The sequence below is a fragment of the Schistocerca piceifrons genome, chromosome 2, assembly GCF_021461385.2.
Source record: "Schistocerca piceifrons isolate TAMUIC-IGC-003096 chromosome 2, iqSchPice1.1, whole genome shotgun sequence".
Taxonomy (NCBI): Eukaryota; Metazoa; Arthropoda; class Insecta; order Orthoptera; family Acrididae; genus Schistocerca; species Schistocerca piceifrons.
The window spans coordinates 715,613,930-715,634,022 of NC_060139.1; the positions used below are offsets into that span (position 1 = coordinate 715,613,930).

Sequence of the window (20,093 nt, forward strand, 5' to 3'; positions counted from 1 at the left end):
TCAGATGCAGATACTTTGACACAAGAACTGGATTATCTAAAAGCTGAGTTCAAGCAGAATGGTTAAACTGACAATCACATCCGTCGTGCTTTACACGACCTTCGCGTGAACCAGCTGAAGATATAAACAAATCGGTGGCATTCCTATCTTTTTATGAGAGCGTATCTTCAAAAATAGGAGGAAATTTAAAGAAATATGATATTAAAAGTTTATTCCGTCCGCCAGCTAAGACCAGAGCTCTGTTGGGCTAGATGAAGGATGATTTGGGTTTGAGAAATCCCAGGGTCTACAAGATTCCCTGCCATTGAGGTAAAATCTATACTGGACAAACGATTGTGCGGTCCAGGATCGATACGAGGGGCATCATCGCCACACACGTTTATTTCAACCAGAAAAATCTGCAGTGGCGGGGCACTGTCTTACTGGAGGACATATAATGTTGTACGATGAGACACAAGTGGTTGCCCCTGCGTCACGGTATTGAGACTGTGTAGTGAAAGAAGCCATCGTAATCCGGCTACCTGAGAATATTATAAACAAAGGTAAGGGGAATTCTTTAATTAAGAGTTGGAAACTTGTTTTGTTTGACATTAAGAAACAAGGGTCTTTGTTTCGGTATTCAAAAACTGACAATATCATTTGATACCGATTTATTGTTTCCGCGACACAGACTTCCAAATACTGGGACTGTGTTATCGAAGAAGCTATAGAGATCAGAGTAAGGGAGCCACAACTAAATCGTGACAGCGGTTACATCCTTAGCAAGGCGTGGGAACCTGCGGTCACCCGGATTAAGAAGAAAAATGATATTTCCCAGAGTGTACCGACTTCGGGGGAGGAGGGAAGAATAACGATAGCAGTGCCGGCAGACCCTCCTGAACGAGAAGACTTAGGACGCAGCGCCCAGACGGCGGGAGAACGTGCGCTGTACCTGGACCGGGCGGGACGCGGACCGCACCGACTCATAGGAAGCGCCTGAGGGACAAGAGTCGCCGCGTGGACGCCGAGCGGAGAGGACCTCGCAGGCAGCGCAGCCGCCGACCACCAACAGCCGTAGCTCGCCCGCTACCCCCCCCCCCCCCCCCCCCCAGCCGGCCGCGCGCCAGCCGGCCGCTACCAGCGCTCCGCAGCCAGTCGCCCGGCAGCGCCCGGGGAGTGCGCATCAGGCGCTCCCGGCGCAGCCGCCCAGCGGCAACCGGCCGAGTGCCGAAGGGTTGAGCCTGCTCCCCTTCGACGCAAAGCCGCGTAAGCAGTCGCGGACTGCCGCGAAAGAGCTTCGGCTCGCAGCTCCCGGTAGCCTCTGGTTACCCAACGCCCCCAACGTGATTCTCACGTTCTTTTAGGGACTCTGAGGCAGTACCAGGGCTCCTTCACGGGACCAAGCCCGCGTGCTGCAGGCCATTCTTCTTCCGCACCTCCTTTAGGTGCCGCGCTTGCACGAACAGCGCATGTTAGCGTAAGTAGGGACCACCCACTTCCATAGGGAACAAGTTACACTTCTCTCGCCTTTCGAGAAAAGTAAAATTGTCGTTTCCCCCTTCCCACCCAATAAACAATCCTAAGTGCGAGATGGCGGACGCTACTAGCACTTCCCCTGCTATCACCCGCAGCAAGACTGCAACACAAGAGGCGCGAGGATCGACTGCACCCGCCGAAACCCGCGCCCCGCCCGCTACCGAAGGCAAGGGAGCGGCTGGCGACGCTCGACAGCTTGGCGCGAAAGCGCAAAAGCAGCTCGAGTCGCGTCGGCTAATCACCGAACTTTTCGGGGCGGACGTCTCTCCCACCAAGACAACTACACTAAACATTACCTTACACTCCCCTGTCACTGGACAGTCATGCACCATTCTCCCACCGGCGTCGCAGCCTCAAGAAACCGAGGCAGCGGCGGCGGATGAGGATACAGAAAACCACTACACAGAGCCCTGGCAGGTGGAGGGCCCAAAACGCAGACCCAAAAAAAACACCAGCACAAACAAGCGAGCAACCAAACTCGCTAGGCAACCGAAAGGCGCTGTTGCCTACACCCACTAGCTCATCTCAGGCTAGCAACATTAACACAAAACAAAACGCAAACACAGCTGTGGCGAACAACAACAAAGCACACAAAGCCACAGCAGTGCCCACACAACACAAGACTGGTTTCCCCCCAGTTGTTATACAAAATTACGGGAACCTTAGTGCCCTTAACACTGCATTCGCGGAGAGGCACATAAACAGCACACTACATGCAAAGTACTCGGGGGATAGGGCCTCACTGTACGTTGCCACAGACAAAGAATATAAAGATCTTCTGACCTTCATCAAAGATCGGAAGATTGAACATTACACGTACAGAACGCTGGACGAGAGAACCCAGCAGTACGTGATCAAGGGAGTGGACCCCAGCACCCCCAGCGAGACAGTACATGCGGCCCTTTGTTATCTGGGATTCGACTGCAAAAGTGCCTCCCGGATGACAGGGTTCCGTACACACGCACCGTTACCACACTACATGGTTGAGTTAGCCGACACGGCTGATTCCCGCGCCATCCTGCAGATAAAGAGCTTTCTGCGGATGGACGTACGTGTAGAACACTATGAACCACCCAACGTCCCCCAACAATGCAACAACTGCCAACGGTTCGGCCACTCGGCCCTCCGCTGCGGCCTGGCAACTCGCTGCCGCGGATGCGCTGGCAATCACAGATCCAACACATGCACACAAATACAACCAAACCAGCGACGCTGTGCCAATTGCGGTGGGCCCTATGCGGCAAACTTCAGACAGTGCAACTCATACAAACAGGCGCTGAAGCGAAAGCAAGACATAAGTAGGGTACTGTACGACATACCACGTCCAAGGCCAGCGCCGAACCCAGTAAGGAACGGCGTAACGTTTGCCACGGTTGCACGCCCTGGCGGGACGGCACAGGCTGCGGAACCTCAGCGCCCTACACACACACGTGAAACAACCGCTGCAACAGCCACACAACAACCACAGGCAACACCTGAAACCCAGCAAGCATCGGTACCAACACCTATGCCCCCAAACAACACGACTCCACTCCCGGAAATCACGCGCTGCGAAGAAACGCATCGTATACAGGAAAACACACCCACACAAGAACCCCCCGAACCCCAAGCCCAGAGGAGGAATAGACGCACACGCAAACACAGGGCGGGGAACACGAAATCACCACAACAGGCCACACAGCAACAACGGAACAGCAACACACAGGAAAACAGTCAACAAGACATCGAGACTGTAACTCACACTACCATCCCCCTCACCACAGAAGTAACACAGGCGCCACAAACTCTGCCACAAAGCACAAATGCCGCTCCCAACAACACACCAATACCCGCACAAGCGGCCGCTAACTCCACAACAGCACCTCAGGCTGCCACACCCAACACCAGCACACTACCTGAGGGAATACTGGAAACACTATTCCCCCGACACACGACCGTTCAAATCCTTACCAAGGTGCTGATGGCCGTCACTACACTCATCACCCAGCTCATGAGCGCCGAACCCGGGAATACTGGGCTGTCATACACACTGCCATCACAACACTCTTTCACACTCTTACATGAATAATACACCGCACCCGGCCCATAACGCAGACCCGCATATACTATCACGGATCCTGTTCTGGAATGCAGACTCGATCCACAACAAAAGGGCAGAATTGGCCGCGTTCATGGAGCGCAAGGGAATCCTTGTCGCGCTACTGAGCGAGACTAAACTTAAACCGCACAAGCAATTAAACTTTCCTGGCTATTGTGTCTATCGTACCGACCGACCGGGCGACGCCGTGGCAGGTGGAACTGCAATCGTCATACACAAAGACATTGAGCACACAAACATAGAGCTCCCTGAACTGGAAAAAATTGAGGCTACGGCCGTCAGAGTCAAGTTCAACGGAGCCTACACCACGCTGATATCGGTATACAACAGCCCTGTAGGCATCTCAACACGCGATATCAGCACATTACTCAACATTTCACCGCGAGTAATAGTCGCTGGAGATCTGAACGCAAAACACCCAGAATGGAATTCACGCATACGAAATCCCAACGGCAAAAAACTGGACGAACATTCGCTAGGTAGAAACTACATTATACTAGCGCCGGCTGAACCGACGCACATTCCCTATCAGAGGGGACACAGGCCAGACGTGATAGACATGGCCCTCATCAAGGGCATTACAGCGACACTCAACGTTGCCGTTGAAAACGATCTGCCCTCAAACCACCAACCTGTAATACTATACATTGAGGAAACACTGCAGCACACAGAACAAAGCAAGATGTTGGACTACGGGCGTGCGAATTGGACATTGTTCAAGCAAACGCTTGATAGCCACATCCCACCTATACACGAAATTAACGAAACAGGACAAATTGAGGAGGCAGTGGAAACCCTCACTAACGCCGTCCGGGACGCAATGGCAGGCACCATACCTGATCGCACCTCACAACAACGCAGTGCGGCCCTGCCCCAGGAAATCCTGGGCCTAATCTCAATGAGGAATCGCCTCAGGAGACAATGGCAGCGCACCAGGCGTCCGTACTTCAAACGGCACATTAACAGACTACAGGGCATCATACACGATAAAATACAAACACATAGAACACAACAGTGGAATCAAAAACTCGAAGGGCTGGACACCGCACGACCTGGCGTGTGGCAGCTAGCCCGACATTTCACCAGGGAGAAAATATACACCCCAACGCTTCAAGGGCCTGACGGACCTGCATACTCAGCGGAAGAGAAAGCAGAACTAATGGCTCGAACACTCGCAGCGTCATTCACACCGAACCTGGTACCATCAGATCCAGTGTTCACACTTGCTACTGACCAAGAGGTTACACGCATTCTAGCCCAACCATCGCGCGACGACATTCGACATGCTAGCACTGCCGAAGTCTCCTGGGCTATAATGCATTCCGCTGCTAGGAAAGCCCCTGGTCATGATGGCATTCAAAACTGTGTCCTCCAGGAGTTCACGGATAAAGCAACTGAGTACCTAACACACATAACGAATGCCATACTAAAACACCAACACTTCCCCGCCTTTTGGAAGACGGCCAAGGTCCTGATGTTCAGGAAGCCGGGGAAAGACCACAGCCTCCCACAAAATTACCGACCCATCAGCCTTCTGAGTTCGCTCAGTAAGATTGTTGAGAAGGTGATTCTCAAACGCATCACTAGGCACTGCATAACAAATGACATCCTGAGACCGGAGCAATTCGGCTTCAGGAATCACCACTCCACAACACAACAACTCCTACGGGTCGTTGAACATATAACACATGGCTTCAACATAAACAAAGCTACAGGGGCAGTGTTCCTGGACATCGAAAAGGCTTTCGACCGTCTATGGCACAACGGCCTCATCCGCAAACTCAGCGACGCAGGATTCCCTGACGGGCTGCTGCGTCTAATACACTCATACCTCACAGACAGGAGTTTCAACACTGACGTGCAGGGAAAACAATCAACACAACACGGTATACACGCGGGAGTACCCCAGGGAAGCATCCTAGGGCCCCTGCTGTTTAACCTCTACATAAACGATCTCCCAACCACACACAACACAATGATGGCAATCTACGCGGATGACACAGCCATCCTTGCGCAAGATTGGAAACCATCAAACATTACGTCACGCCTACAGACTGCACTCAGAGTGGCCGAGCCTTGGTTGGAGAAATGGCGTGTTAGAGTGAACGTCGACAAGTGCGAAGCCGTTCTGTTCACTAGAAGACCGAAGCAACTGCGCAAACATCGATACTGCAGACCAATAACTCTACATGCACGCCCAATACGTTTCCGCGAGAAAGTCAAATACCTCGGTGTCTGGCTGGACCGGAAATTACTCTGGGGGGACCACATACAGCACATGACCAACCGAGCAAGCGCGAGGCTCAAACAGCTCTATCCTATGCTCAACAGGCGTAGCACACTGAACAGAAGGGTGTCGAGGTCCATGTACATGACACTTATCCGACCCCTGATGACGTACGCAGCTCCTGTCTGGGGATACGCTGCGCCTACACGTCTGCGCCGTCTGCAGCTCATACAAAACAAAGTACTCAAAATCATAAGCAATGCTCCACGATACACACGCATCGCGGACCTTCACCGGGAATACCGACTTGAGACTCTCACGGAGGTAATCCACAAACTCACCACAAGACTATACAGAAACTCCAGACATTCGCAGAACCCGTTTATTCTGAATCTGGGGAACTACGACCACAACCATAGATGGAAACATAAAAGACCAAAAGACATACTTGTAAGGACATAACATCTATGGCCAAGCATACGCAAACATAACGGCACAGGCGAGCCCCTGTAAATCAGACCCATTACTGGATATCCAGCTGGATTGGAGTACACTGCCGAATAACTGGCACCACACAGGGAAGCCGTACCGTACACTGCATGCAAACAAGCTCCACACATCCCCCACACAGTGAGATGATCTATGGCCGATCTCCCACTACTGTATAACGATCTTGATTGTTCCAGGAATGCAGCAGCAGCAACAACTGGGACACATCGCCATCGCTTGTCATGGTAATGATGCATGATACCTATACTAACAAATCCAACCTTGCATGAACTATCGCAGCTAGTAAGCCACTACTGCTCTTACTACCCATCCCACTGTCGCAGAGGTTTTTTTCCCACGGCACGAGCCATGGCACTTTTTTTCCTCTGCTCTTCAAATCGCTACCCTCACTCGCGTTTCGTCCACTATCTATCACCTGATGGACCGTGTTAATGCGTAGCCTTACCCAGACGCACGGACAACATCACAGCCCAGCATCCTGTGATCCACACACTAGACAACTAACATGTTTACGGAGGTGACAGTAGAACTTTTGGTTTGGTCACCACGTTGGTGCGGGCGTGGAGGGGCCCCATCTCTTCTTTAACCGCCTGGCAGTCTCGCTGAACTCCAAGAAGGCTGGAGGCAGCGATGGCGTCACAAACCTCCTGCTGAAGAACCTTCCGCCGGGCTTACACCGGCAACTTGGCGATGTCTTCAACGAGATTCTCCGATCAGGTGACTACCCCTCTGCGTGGAAACACGCGGAGGTCGTGGCTATTCTGAAATCCGGCAAGGACCCACGCCAGGCATCGAGCTACCGACCCATCAGCCTGCTCCCGTCCCTCTCGAAAGTTTTCGAGAGGCTGTACGCGAGAAGACTGATGCGACACATCACCCAGGAGGGCATCATCCCGGACGAGCAATTCGGGTTCCGAGAAGAACATGCCACTTCCCACCAGCTCTTGCGGGTGGCAGAACCGGCGATGAGGGCACTGTAAACAAGGGAATTCTTTGGTGCAGTGTTCCTCGACGTCTCTCGAGCGTTTGGCTCGGGATGGCACGGCGGTCTCGAGTTCAAACAAGGGATACCGACGTCCCACATCACGCTGTTGCGGTCGTACCTGTCGAACGAACCTTCCACGTGAGGGCTGACGACGGTACGTCCACAGACCGGCAGATACGTGCAGGGGTGCCACAGGGGTCGGTTCTCGGCCCCTCGCTGTACTCCCTGTACACTGCCGACGCGCCGAAAGTGTCAGGAGTCGAACTGACGCCGTACGCTGATGACACAGCCCTGTTCACTCGCAGCATTAACGCCCAAGTGCTGAGAAACTGCCTCCAACACGGGTGCGACGCCTTGGGCTCATGGGCAACAAAGTGGTGGTTGAAATTCAACGCCACAACGAGTCAGGCAGTCGTCTTCACCCGAAGACTTCTGCCGCCAGGGCTTACGCCGGTCGAAATCCTGGGAGAACCTATCCCATGGAGTGGGACGGCGAAGTACCTAGGGGTTACCCTAGACCGCAGGCTCACCTGGATGGTAGAGCAATAGGACGCCTTCGCGCCCTGTATCCGCTGCTAAACCCGCAGTCGTCATTGCCACCGCAACACGGCATCACGCATTACCTAACATTGGTTCGCCCACTGTTAGAGTATGCGGCCGTGGTCTGGGGGAAAGCCGCAGATGCTCACATTGTGACTCTGCAACGGATACAGAACCGCGCCCTGAAGACTGCTATGCATCTTCCGAGGCGCTTTTCGACGCGCCAACTCCACGAGGACACCGGGATCCTGCCTCTCCGAGACAGGTTCCGCGCCATCGCCAGGAAGTTCTACGAGAAGACGGGACGCTCCCGCAACCGGCTCATCCGTGGACTGGGCCAACAACCCCATCACAGACCAACCACGCGTTGGCCTGACCTGCTGTGGGATTAAGTTTTACTAATCCCTCAACAGAGTGTGTCTTTCTCTTTTTCAGGTTACACCAGACAGGACCAATCAACAAGAGTGGTAATATATCTTTCTCTCCCCTACAGGAACCGCAGGAATGACAAATTTTTGTCTAAACTGCACCACCACGAGCCAAGGACAGGCTCGTCATTCCAGCGTCAGCGTCAACCGCCTGTCAATACATCAGCGCACCTGATGATAGCAACGTGGTCGATTGCCGAAGAATTGTGTCCTACGCACACTCATACCAGGCTGTTCACCCGAGATTTATTTCGTCATCACTAGGCTGAGTGCACACCTTACCAGTCCTACAGCTAAGAAAGTATTCCTGACAGTACCGGGAATCGAATCCGGGTCCTCCGCATAACAACTATCTATGCTGACCACTCAGCTACGGTGGTGGACTGTTGATAATTCTTTTAAGTATATTGAAAATATTAGAGGTCTAAATACGTTTCCTTGGGGCAGAACCGTTGCTAATTTCGTTTCTGTGGAATGTTCGCCATTCAGTATAACGAACAGGGTCCTATTATACAAGTGGTAGACTGTGAAAAGCCTTTTGCGAATCTAGAAAGACGGAATTTACCTGTTCACCACCATACATTGTTTGCAGAATGTCGTCTATGAATGAAGCAAACAGTGGTTCACACGTGTAGTTTCTCCTGTTTCCGTCCTAATTCTTCAAGAAACATTTCATCATGATGAAGTTGTTACTAAACAGGGAACCGGAGAAGCTTTGGTCATTTTTTTTATTTAGCACTGGGTTTATAAGATGATGACTGATTCTTCTCTGTTTTTTCCGTTGCTTGTCACTTAAGCGGATCGAAGGTGTCTATTCATAGACTCATCGATCAGTCTGATGTAACAGATAACAAAACGGAACTTGCAATTTTAAATTTCACTTTTAAAAATCACTCACACAGGAGGATCGCGCAGACCGTTCCACAGACTCCTGCATAGAGATAACAGAAATAGGCTTCCCTGGCATTGAGAAGCAACTGAAAGAATTGAAACCAAATACATCGGCGAGTCCGAATGGAATCCCAGTTCTGTTTTCCAAAGGGTACTCTTCGTTTTTGGTCCCTAACTCAGCTTTCCAGTCGGTTGGGACTTTTGTCCTAGGAGGGAGATCCTAGGACAAAAGTCCCAACCGACTGGAAAAATTTATATATGAAGCGTAAAAGGGGAGACCCGTAGAATTACAGACCAATACCCTTAACAACGAGTTACTGCATATTTGTTGAGCATATTCTAGGATCGAATATAAGGAATTTCCGCGTTTCTGCCCCAAAATCAGCATGTATTTATAAAGCATTACTCGTGCAAAACTCTTACCCTTTTCTCATACAATATCCTGCGAACCATGACTGAACGGGAGCAGGCAGACAATATATTCCTAGATTCCGGAAAAGCATTTGAGATGCTGCCCCACTACAGACTCTTGAAGATCAGAGTACACAAAACAGGCGCCCGGAAATGTGAGTGGCTCGAAGAAAAAATGGTTCAAATGGCTCTGAGCACTATGGGACTTAACATCTGTGGTCATCAGTCCCCTAGGACTTAGAACTACTTAAACCTAACTAACCTAAGGACATCAAACACATCCATGCCCGGGGCAGGATTCGAACCTGCGACCGTAGCGGTTACGCAGTTCCAGGCTGAAGCGCCTAGAACCGCACGGCCACACCAGCCGGCTGGCTCGATGACTTCTTGAGTAATAGAACTGAGTACGTTATCCTGAAGGACGAGTGCTCGTCAGAAATGCTTCAGGAAAGTTGACAGGACCACTCTTGTTATCTACACAGGCTGTCACAGGAGGAATGGTTAATATTGAGGGATATGACAAGAACGATCAAACGAAGCAAACAAAGTCCAGTAAACATGGGCTCTAAAATTCGGACCTATAGACCTACGAGTACTTCATCTTCGAAACTGTGAAATACATCTTTTCTTCTGCAAGCTGTTTCCTTTCCATATTTTAGAAATAGGTAGCAGGGACCAAAATAAGAAAAACTGTCTGATAAACATCGGGCCTAAAATGCAATCCTTAAAAACTAGGAGCACTTGTTCAGTAGAAGACACGTGATTGTCATTAGGGAAGATGAACAAGCACTCATAGACCTTAAGGTATGCCTTTGAGAACCCGTGTTTAATAGCCTTTTTTGCTTCCAATGGTCGTTTCTGTCATATCTCTGAATACTGATCATTGCTCGTGGAATACCCTGAGTACATAAGCGATCTGACGGGCGTAGGGTTTGCAGCAATCTGGGAGTATCTGCTGATGACGTTGCAGTGCACAGGAAATTGTCGTGTGTGAGTAACTGTACAGGATACAGCATGTCTTAGAGAGAATTTCTGTTTGGTGTGATGAATAACAGCTTGCTCCAGATTTAAGTTAATGCAGATGGGTATTAGCAGTGCGCTGCTTGGCAAAGCCACGTCGATTAAATACCTAGTTTAAGTGTAAAGCTGCAAAGCGATGTGAAATGGAACGAGCACTTACGTTGGTATTAGGGAAGGCGAATAATTGAGTTCGGCTCAAGGAAACGCTAGCTCATCTATGAAGAATACCACGTGTAGAACACTATTGCACTCCAGTGCAAAGTACTGCCTGAGTGTTTGGGCTCCCCATTAAATCGGAAAGTATTTGAGAGGCGTGCTGTTAAGTTTGTTACCGGTAGGCTAAATCAACACACAAGTATTGTGGAAATGCTCCGTGAACTCAAAGGCGACTGACTCGAGGGAAGATGACGTTCTTTTCGCGAAACAATATTGTAAAAGTTTAGAGAACCAGTATTTGCGGATGACTGAAAAACGATTGTACGGAGGCAAACGTCAATCTCGTGTACCTATCGTGGACACAAGATAAGAGAAATCTGGACTTGTACGGAGGCGACAACATCCGCCATGCACAGTACAGTGGCTTGTGGAATATGTATGTAGATGTACGAGGGCTGTTCGGAAAGTAAGTTCCGGTAGGTCGCGAAATGGAAACGACAGTGTAAATGCGATGAATCTTTGTACAGATTGTGTATCCAGCGTGCCTGTCGGTCACGTCACGTCGCTCTTTTCAGTTCTGAGAACACAGTGAGCACGTAAAGATGCCCATAAAATAGTGTCTCCCTCCAAGTATGGTTGCCGTCTGATTTCGTGTAACCCCACAGAACGTAGCTGTCATGCATTTCCTTCTTCATTGTAATTCTCGGCCGCGCACTACAGCAGCAATGAGGACGCCACTGCAGACTTTTCGATAAGAAGTGTTTGATCACGTACGAAACACCCCGAACTTGGCTCCCTCTGATGTTCATTTCTGCTCACATGAGCCGCTGGCAATGTAGACAACATTTTGCCACGGACAACTGCAGAAGAGAGCAGAGAAGCAGCGGAAAGCACAGGCGGGTACTGGAAAGTAGGTACAGCGCAGCAACAAGTGTCTAAGACGGAACGGCGACTTTGTAGAGAAGTTGCTGGAAATGGAAGCAAACTATTGGAAATAAAACTGTTTTTATTTTCACTGAGGTTTCCATTTCGCGACCGATCGCATCTTACTTTCTGAATAGCCCTCGTATATACGAGTACAATGAGAAATTGCTAGCAGTGCAGGTAAAATCACAGACATATGGTTACACGTCGGTGTTCGCGTGCGTGCTGTTGAAATGCGCGTGAGCGTTAACGTACGGTGGCAGGTGTTCTCACTCACCTGAGGATCGGCAGCCGTGCCGGCGCGAACTGACTGCCTGCTCTGATCCGGCCAGCGGCAGCCGCGCAGCTCAGGAATGTGGGTCGCACTTTCTCCGCTGCGCTGCGGCGGGTGGGAGAGCGCGCCTCGCAGACCGCCTCGCAGCTACCGTACACCGCCGGTCTGCTGCCTGCTCATGCTTCCACACGTCGTCACAGTCGCACAAGCGCATCCTGCTCCATCACACCAGCATAAATTAAATACGAATGGCAGGTTCGCACAACCCATTTACATCTACATCATACTTCATGGTGTGTGGCGTAGGGTACTTTCGGTACCACTATCCCTCTAACCCTGTTCCTCTCACGAATAGTGCGTGGGAAGAATGATTGTCGGCAAGTCTCTGTATTGGCTCTAATTTCTCGAATTTTCTCCTCGTGGTCAGTAGCCTACGCCAGATCTATGTGGGAGAAAGTAATATGTTGTCCGACTCCTCCTGAAAAGTGCTGTCCCGAAATTTCAATAGTAAATCTCTCCGTGATGGACAACGCCGCTCTTTTAACGTCTGCCAGTGGAGTTTGTTCAGCATTTCCGTGGCCGGCCGCTGTGGCCGAGCTGTTATGGCGCTTCAGTCTAGAACCACGCGATCGCTACGGTCGCAGGTTCGAATCCTGCCTCGGGCATGGATGTGTGTGATGTCCTTAGGTTAGTTAGGTTTAAGTAGTTCTAAGTTGTAGGGGACTGGTGACCTCCCACAGTGCTCAGAACCATTTGAACCACATTTTTTTTTTTTTTTTTTTTTTTTTTTTGCAGCATTTCCGTAACACTCTCTCGCCAGCTAAACGACCCCGTGACGAAACGCGGCACTCCTCGTTGAATCTTCTCTATCTCCTCTATCAGTCCTACCTGATAGGGATCTCAGATAGACGAACAATACTCAAGAATCGGGCGAACAAGCGCCTATAAGCCACCTCTTTCGTGGGTGAGTTACATTTGCTGAAGATCCTTCCGATGAATCTGAGTCTGGTGTGTGCTTTTCCCAGTATCCGTTTTATATAGTCATTCCACTTAAGGTCACTCGGCAGTTACGCCTTGATATTTTACGGCAGACGCTGTCTCCAGCTGTTTGTCATCAATAGTGTAGCTGTACAGTATTAGATTTCTTTTCCTATGTACTCGCAACATGTTACATTTACTTGCGTTCAGGGTCAACTGCCAGAGCTTGCACCAATCATCAGTTCTCTACAGATCGTTCTGCAAGTTCTTACTATCTCCTGGCATTGCTACTTTGTTACAGACAAATGCATGATCTGCGAATAACCTTAAAGAGCATCCGACGCTTTCCACTAGATCATTTATATACATTGTAATCAGCAACGGTCCTATCACACTTCCCTGTGGTACTCCGGGTATTACCTTTACATCTGTCGGTTTAGTTCCGTTAAGAGCGACGTGTCGAGTTATATCTGCAAGAAAGTCTTGAATCCAATCGCAAGTCTGCTCCGATACTTCACAAGCTTGTTATTTTTCATTAAACAGCAGTGCGGGATAGTGTCAAATGCCTTGCCAAAATCAAGGACCACGGCATCAACCTGAGCGCCTTTGTCCACTGCGCTGTGGATCTCATGGAGGAACGGAGTAATCTGAGTTTCGCAGGATCTCTGTTTGCGGAATGCATGTTGATTTTTATAGAGGAGACGTTCATTTACCACAAACATCACAATTCTTTGACAACCTTTCAAAAACCTGAATAACCACCATTTGCAGCGCAGACCGCTGCAAGACGTACCCGAAGAGAGTCAGTGAGGTTTCTGGGAGGTACGGGCACTAGGTTTCTCGGCTAAGAGTTAATGACGCGAACAATCCAATCGAGACGGTGCCACAGATTTTCAACTGAATTTAAATCGAGGGAGTTTGGTGGCCAGGGGATTATGGGAAACTCATCCTCGTGCTCATCGAATCACGCACGTACGCTGCAAGCTGTGTGGCACGTTGCATTGTTATGCTAATAGATATCATCATGTCGAGGAGAATCAAACTCCATGCAGAGATGGACATGAGACCCAAGAACAGAAGCATACTTGCGCTTATCCATTGTGCCTGCCAGAATGACGAGACCATCAAGGGAATGCGCACCGGTCTGGATCCTTCCGAAGATTGCTGCATAATGTTTGTTTCAGATATTTTACGCCGTACACGCCAGTGGCCATCTGTCCAGTGGAGCATAATACGTGATTCACTTGGGAGCGCCATCCTCCTTCATTCGGTGGACGTCCAGTTGTAGTATTGCGGTGCAAATTTCAGCCTCCGTTTTCGATGAACACCAGCCAGCATGCGTTCATGAAGCAAGCACCTTCTGCTGAAGCCCATGGCAGAAACGTTCGCTGAACGGCCGTTGAGGAGAGACTTTTGGTAGTCGCTTGCTCATCAGGTCCGTCGGTTGCTCAATAGTCGCACGGCCTATTTCGCTTGTAGACATCTCCGCAGCAGTCGTTCACTCCTGATGTCTGTGGCTCGTGGTGCACCAAAATTTCCACAGTGCTGGTTTGGATAGTGCCATTTTGGCATGCATCGTGTAATTTAACCATGGTGGCATGCGGACAGTTTAAGAACTTAGCTGTTTCGGAAATACTTACACCCTTGGCCTGAAAGCCAATTATAACGCCCTACTGGACGCTAGACAAATCGCTCCGCTTCCGCATTCCGACAACGACTGCACTGTTTTCTCCGTCCTCCTGACACGTTTTATATACCCTCCACTGTTACTGCTGCCACCTGCCGTCTTTCAGTCTCTGTTGTATGCTGACGTAGATGGCGATCACATTAATCTGACTGGACCGTGTCAGATTAAAACTGGACAGATGGAAAAAAAAGTAAGTCATCTGTTTACTATTTCAAAAGGAATCGACATGACTATTAATACATTTATGCCGCTGTGGGGCAAGACAGTCAATGCATTCATGGAAAAACGTTTGCGCTTGTCTACGGAACCATGATTATACCAGGCGTACAACTCTTAAACGCGAAGATTCGCTGGGAAGCCCTTAAACATTTTCCATAGAGTCGCGATCTCTCGCCATACGATTTCCGTATTTTTGGAGCCATCAACAAAGAAATTCGTGGCTATTGATTTGCTTCTGACGAAGAGGTGCACGCCTGAGTACAATCATGCTTCCGTAAGCAACCGCGAACATTGTTTCCATGAAGGCATTGACGGTCTTGTCATATCGTGGCATAAATGTATTAACAGTTATGACGATTACTTTTGATATAATGAACAGTTCACTTTATTCTGTAAGTTTCGTTTCCACTTGACGGCCCCTTATACAGTGTGTAATGAAATTTCCTGTACAGACTTTGAAGGCAGGGTCCTGACACCAAAACAAGAAAAAAATGTCTAGCAAACAAGGGGTCTAAACACATGGGCTCTATAGTGCACAGCTTAACACAAACGTTTGATACAGTTTCAAGCTTCTTGTCGCGGACACCACCCACAGAATGATGAGAGGAAGGAAGTTTATCGGTTACTACTTTTATATTGCTCGTGCAGTGAAACTGCTGCGTCAGCTATGACATTTTATTTAATACTTCTTCTAGAACAAAAACAGTGCATTACCTAGTACAAAACATATACTAGAGGAGAAGTAAGAGAGGTACTGAGAAAGGCAAGAAATGGAAAGGCAAGGAGACTGGAATGAGTTGTGATGGAATTTTGGCAATATGGGCTCCCTCAGATGATGAGACTTATATGAAAATTGTTCATTGGGATTGTGGAGGGAGACTAAATGCCAAGAGATTGGTTTATATCATACACATCTGCTGTCTACACGGTGACAGTTATTGAACTATATGAGAAAAACGTAAATTAAATAGAAGCTGCAGCGTGCACACACTTTATTCAACATGCAAATATCACTACAGTATTCGGATTTGGGTTATGACATACTCGATATGCCTGCCATCATTGGCGCTGATGTGGCGCAGACGAATAGCGAATTATTGGTGTACACCTTGTCTTTAATAAAGCACACAAAAATGAGTAGCATGTGTTCAGATCCGGAGAATATGGCGGCCAATCGAGGACCGTGCCAGTGGCCTCTGGGTGCCCCGAGAACCAGAATGCGGTCTCCGAAGTGCTCGTCCAGCACCCTCCTGCTTCGATGGGGCCGAGCTCCGTCTTGTATGAACCACATCTTGTCGAAATCAGGGTCACTTTGGATAATGGAAGTGAAGTCATCTACCAAAATTTTCACTTACTGTTCGGTAGTCAAAGTGCCATCGAGGAATATCGCACCGATTATTCCGTGACTGGACCTTGCTCACCACACAATCACCCTTTGACGGTGTAGAGACTTCTCGATCGCGAAATGCGGATTCTCAGTCTCCCAAATACGCCAGCTTTGCTTATTGACAAAACCATCCAAATGAAAGTGGGCTTCATCCCCTGCGGCCAACCGCCCAGTTTGAAAGTCCTAACGCAAACCGTTCAAAATTTATGACGATTTTGTCATATAATTCAATAACTGTCACCTTGTACAACAAAGGTAACTAGAAACGCACAAATAATTACAGGGGAATTAGTGTTATGGCTCTATCAGGGCGAGACTGAAAAGCAGGTGGGAGAATGAGATTGAGAGAAAGATGTAAGAGATCCAGTCAGGTTTTAGAGCTGGACAATCTTGTTTTTATCATTTTTTAGTGAGAAGACGCATTCTAGGGGTCAGAAAGTACACGTAATATTTGTGGATTTAGAAAAAGCATATGATTCTGTACTCATGAACATACTATGGGAAGCGATGGCATACATAGATGCAAAAGCGCAAGAAATATTCCCAGTTCGGACAATACACCACCAGCCGTACGCAGCAGTTAAAGTAGGGAGAAAGTTGAGTGCGCCATTCCGAACATCGAAATGACTTAGACAGGGCTGTAGTATGTCGCCGTCTCTGTTTAAAATATATATGCAGTATACATTGGAACGCCGTAATCAGCCACGCGGAGGTATGAGGACTCCTTTCCAGCGTGGTACTGTCTACTCAGTAATATTTGCTGATGATCAAGGACTGATAGCAAAAAGTGGAGAGGATGTCAAATTTATGATAGAGAAGTTAAGGGAAGGATTTGAACTAGGCGGCCTTAGACTAAATATGAGCAAAACAGAATATCTACTAGTGGGAGGAGATGGAAGGGAGATAGTATTGCCCCGAAGAAATATTAAACAGTGCTTAGGATCGATTATTGATTCCTTGGGAAGTGCAAAGCAGACGTGAAACGTATGATCCAGCTGGAAAGAGGAGTCATTAAAACGCTGAACGGAGTTCTGTGGAGTGGGCAATATCAAAAGAGACAAAGTTGAGGATTCTGCAAATCGTAGTGGAACATATACAATATATGGTGCAGAAGGATGGACCCTAAGGAAGCGGCAGAGAAACAGAATGTAGGCAGTAGAGATGAATGGAATAAGGAGAGCAGCCAGGACATCCAGAACAGAGCACAGAAGAGATGAGGAAATCAGGGAAATAGTGGATATGAAACAACCAGTAGTGCAAAGAACTGAGAGTAAAGCTCTTCAATGGTACGGCAATGTACGGTAAATGGAGCAAAGAACAATGGCCAAAAACATTCCTGGAATGGTCGCCGCCAGGAAGGAGGAAGCGTGGACGGCCGGGATTAACATGAAGAGTGGGAATATCTACAACGATGAGGAAGGGGGATCTGAAAGGGCCGACCGGAGTGCCCGCGCGGTTCTAGGCGCTACAGTCTGGAGCCGAGCGACCGCTACGGTCGCAGGTTCGAATCCTGCCTCGGGAATGGATGTGTGTGATGTCCTTAGGTTAGTTAGGTTTAATTAGTTCTAAGTTCTAGGCGACTGATGACCTCAGAAGTTAAGTCGCATAGTGCTCAGAGCCATTTTTGATCTGAAAGGGGAAGACTGCTATAATAGTGAAAGCTGGCGAACGTAAGTAGAGGGCAACTGCAGAAGGGTGGAGAAGCCCTTAAAAGTAAAAGTAAGTACTTATTTACTGCTAACTCTGTCTGGAACACATTTTGCAGGCAGTGTCAACATATACCACTGAAAGTACTTGCAATATTAGATCATTGTACGAAACATAGTTCGGCAGATATGACTATTTGTACACGAAAGTTCGATCCTTAAAGACTTGTTGGTAGAGGTTCACTGGTATAATTCTATCCAGATTGCCACCCTTTTCATAAATCCGAGCTCGACTGCCACCAATCGATCTGTTCCAAATCAATTTCTGCTTCGTTCATCGTATCCCAAACTTTCGTAATGAAATCTGATTCTGATGTAACATAACAAGACACTTTCTGTCACTACACAATTTTTCTTAAAATTATCCGTCTCTTTCCACATCGATCTTTTTGTTTGTATCTACTGTCTGAGCTCCCTTCGTGTGGTTCAAGTTTCCGTATTTGGTTTTCTTTTTTTTAGAAATTATCCTCATTTTTACTAACACCTATTGGAAGTCAGAACCACCTCATATACAGTCACAAAATATGTTTTTGTGAGGGAGAGGTTCCATCAACTAATCCTGCAAACGCTGGTAAGAGAATACTTCAAAGTATAACATATTTTTAGAAAAGCCTTTTAAAGCAATTGATGCCGTTCAATTGAAGAACGAGGTGATTAGATTCTGACAATTAGTTTCACGTAATCACCTGAGAAAACGAAATCGTTTGATGTGTGTCACGTTAACATCTCGATAATTCCTTTATTTTCACACTAGTTTAGTACCCTGTGTTGCCTCTGTATATATTTATCCTAGTCTTATATTAGTGCATCTCCTACTTTCCCCTCTCTCTGTCCATTTCCTCCTTTCCCTTTCTATCCACCTTCTCTCTATCGATCTCCTCCTCTTCCTTTTCTGTGCATTTCCCCCTTTCTCTGTCTATTTCCTTCTCCCGCTACCTGTATCCATGTCCTTCTTCCCACTGTGTTTATCCGTGTCCTCCTATCCCCCCTCTCTCTACATGTTATCACCTCTGCCCCAGTAAGAGGATGTTAGTTCTTAAGTCCTCAGCATTTCTTTCCAGATTGTACGTAGAATATGTACCAGGCTTGGTTGACGTCAATCGAGGGGTTTAGAAGCTTTTTACCCGTGGCTTTTCCTGCCTACGCACATTTCACAGGTATTTCACATATTTTAATATTTTTCCCACATTCTTGCACACATAGTCCACACATATCTCCAGTGAATTTCACCCTGCAGTTTCGTTTACACGCAGCCCACTACTTATGACGTCATATCTCCTGAACTATTAGTTGTACGATGGTATAATTTTGTGTGGACACTGTATGAGGAATGCGTTACGAATAGAGTTGGTTACAAAGAAGTAATACATTTAAACGTTATGCGGCTGTTTTTCACGCATCTCAGTGTTACGCCTTATCCCCTGAATATGTGGCGTACGATGATACAGTGTTACAGTATATATGAGAATACTGTCCGCAAAAGTGTGGCGAATACAGTTAATACTAAAGATGTAATAAATTAAAACGTCATGCCCGATGTGACAGTTTTACTGCAAGATCATCGAAAATGTAGTAAGCGATAAACTTTTTTCCTTTAGTCATTTTGTGGGGAAATCAAGAAGAAAAGGTTTCCTAAATCTTTGGAATTATATGTAAACTTTGTTTCAAGCCATTAAGTGCTCTCATTCTCGAAACTGGGTTAATAATCCCTGGGTGTTCGCGCATCGAGGCCTACACTTCTCATTCACCCCTATCCCTTTGACAAGGAGATGGTTTGAACCCCATCCAGACGGTATGTGATATATGTACGAAGTTAGTTTGAAATCGGCCCAATGGTTTAGGAAAAGATGTGGAAAACACATACATTCCTTTTTATAATATGTATGGATTTCTCTAGTGATTTTGGTTATTGAATGTTTTTAGACATTTTACCTTTCCACCCTCTTTCATCGCGGCTCAATCAGTATATTATACATCGGCTTACGCGCAGTCATAACTGTCAGTTTGTGACGGACTCCCAAAATCATTTGAACGCAATGAACTGTCTGTGTAAATGGCAATCAGTATATCTGAAAATTATGTGAAATTTAATTTGTGTCATGAGCTACGTCGTATTTCTGTCGTAAGGCTTGGTTGA

At 47.9% G+C, this 20,093-nt stretch overlaps 1 protein-coding gene across 1 annotated transcript in view; it reads right to left on the bottom strand.

The window, feature by feature from the left end:
- Positions 1–12,016, bottom strand: part of LOC124777413 (glutathione S-transferase 1-1) — a 67,727-nt gene extending 55,711 nt beyond the window's left edge. Inside the window, 2 exon segments of the mRNA XM_047252810.1 lie at positions 10,786–10,866; positions 11,983–12,016. The gene's annotated coding sequence lies outside the window, so the exon portion shown is untranslated.
- Between the last annotated feature and the right edge of the window lie 8,077 nt (positions 12,017–20,093).